The sequence below is a fragment of the Mastomys coucha genome, unplaced genomic scaffold, assembly GCF_008632895.1.
Source record: "Mastomys coucha isolate ucsf_1 unplaced genomic scaffold, UCSF_Mcou_1 pScaffold4, whole genome shotgun sequence".
In the NCBI taxonomy this organism is placed as follows: Eukaryota; Metazoa; Chordata; class Mammalia; order Rodentia; family Muridae; genus Mastomys; species Mastomys coucha.
This window is the reverse complement of record NW_022196910.1, coordinates 27,375,107-27,376,913: the sequence shown is the minus strand read 5'-3', so window position 1 is coordinate 27,376,913 and position 1,807 is coordinate 27,375,107. Positions and strand designations below refer to the sequence as shown.

Sequence of the window (1,807 nt, the reverse complement as noted above, 5' to 3'; positions counted from 1 at the left end):
TTAAGAGCAGTACTTTAGAAGTTTATTTCCTCATTCAACAAAGTAAACAGTTCCCTGAGTAATTTTGTTTTCTGCTTATTTCACTTTTCATTTTCAAAATTTTTTAATGTATTTTAATCTTAGTCTCTTTCCTGAACTTCTCCCAGACAACTCCCTACTCATGCAACACCTCTCTCTCTCTCTCTCTCTCTCTCTCTCTCTCTCTCTCTCTCTCTCTCTCTCTCTCTCTCTCTCTCTCTCTCTCTCTCTCTCTCTCTCTCTCTCTCTCTCTCTCTGTCTCTCTCTGTCTGTCTCTCTCTCTGTCTCTCTGTCTCTGTCTCTCTCTCTCTTTCTCTCTCTGCCTTCTTTGTCTGGAGTGTGGTTGATATATCATTGTCACTTTATTTGGAAAAACTGATTCCCCTTTTTCCAAAGATATTAATCACAAATAACTTCTTGGCTAGGGGCAGGACTTTGCATCCATTTCCCTTCCCAGTGCTGAGATTTTTGTCTGGTTTGTATTTGTGCAGGTCTTTCTTGTATGCACTGTCACAATCTCTTAGAGTTCATAAATGTATCAATTCTGTTGTGTCTGGAAGATGCTTCTTGCTTGGAGTCATCCACCAATTTCTGGTTCTTATAGTCTTTCAATCTCATTTTCTGCACAGATGTTTGTAGTAAGGGGGTTAATAAAGACATCCTATTTAGAGCTAAGTTCCCCAAAGTGCCTCCAGCACACATTATCCTACTACCTACAACAATGACCTAGCTGTGAGATACACTGATACAATATTGGAACAAATGTTATGAGAGTGAACAAAGCAAACACTTAGATTATATTTAAGATGCACTCCATGAGAGGGAGCCTATGTATGACACTGACTGGATCAGGGGAAAGTCCACTGCCATTATTCTGCAGCAATAAATGACTCCTAATGACAAACTGCTTACCTACATATCAGTATATATACTTCTTCTGGCAGTAGATGAAAGTCACACAGAGACTCAACACTGGACATCGTTTTTCATTTTAGATATTGAATCCAAAGCTCTGAGGAACATCTCCAAGTGAATGTAGTCATGTTAATGATGTCATGTTAAATGAATGTTGTTCTTGAGACTGACATGCAGATTATGGTTCAGCTGATAAACAAGTTCAACAGCTCCAGCCTACAAGAGAAGGTTACTGCATTCTTTGATCTTGAGTACTATGTCCATCAGATGGATAACGCACAGGACTTGCTGTCCTTTGGTGGCCTTCAAGTGGTGATTAATGGGTTCAACAGCACAGAACCCCTGCTGACGGAGTATGCTGCTTTTGTGCTTTTTGTGCCTTTTCTAGCAATCCAAAGGTCCAGGTGGAAGCCATCGAAGGGGGAGCTCTGCAGAAGCTGCTGGTCATCCTGGCCACAGACCAGCCTCTCCCTGCCAGGAAGAAGATCCTGTTTGCACTGTGCTCCTTGCTGTGCCACTTCCCCTATACTTAGCAGCAGTTCCTGAAGCTCGGGGGGCTTGCAGGTCCTCAGGAGCCTGGTGCAAGAGAAGAGCATGAAGGTACTGGCCGTGCGTGTGGTCACCCTCCTCCATGACCTGGTCACGGAGAAGATGTTTGCTCAGGAGGAGGCAGAGTTGACCCAGGATTCATCCCCAGAGAAGCTACAGCAGTATCGCCAGGTGCACCTCCTGCCAGGCCTGAGGGAACAGGGTTGGTGTGAGATCAAGGCACAGCTCCTGGCCCTTCCAGAGCTTGATGACTCGGGAGAAGGTGCTGCAGACACTGGGCGCCCTCCTGGCCACCTGCCGGGATCGCTACCGTCAAGACCTCCAG

At 45.2% G+C, this 1,807-nt stretch overlaps 1 pseudogene; it reads left to right on the top strand.

Annotated features, from left to right (window-relative positions):
• Window positions 1–1,080: 1,080 nt before the first annotated feature.
• The window catches only part of LOC116076394, an 862-nt pseudogene continuing 135 nt past the window's right edge, over window positions 1,081–1,807 (top strand).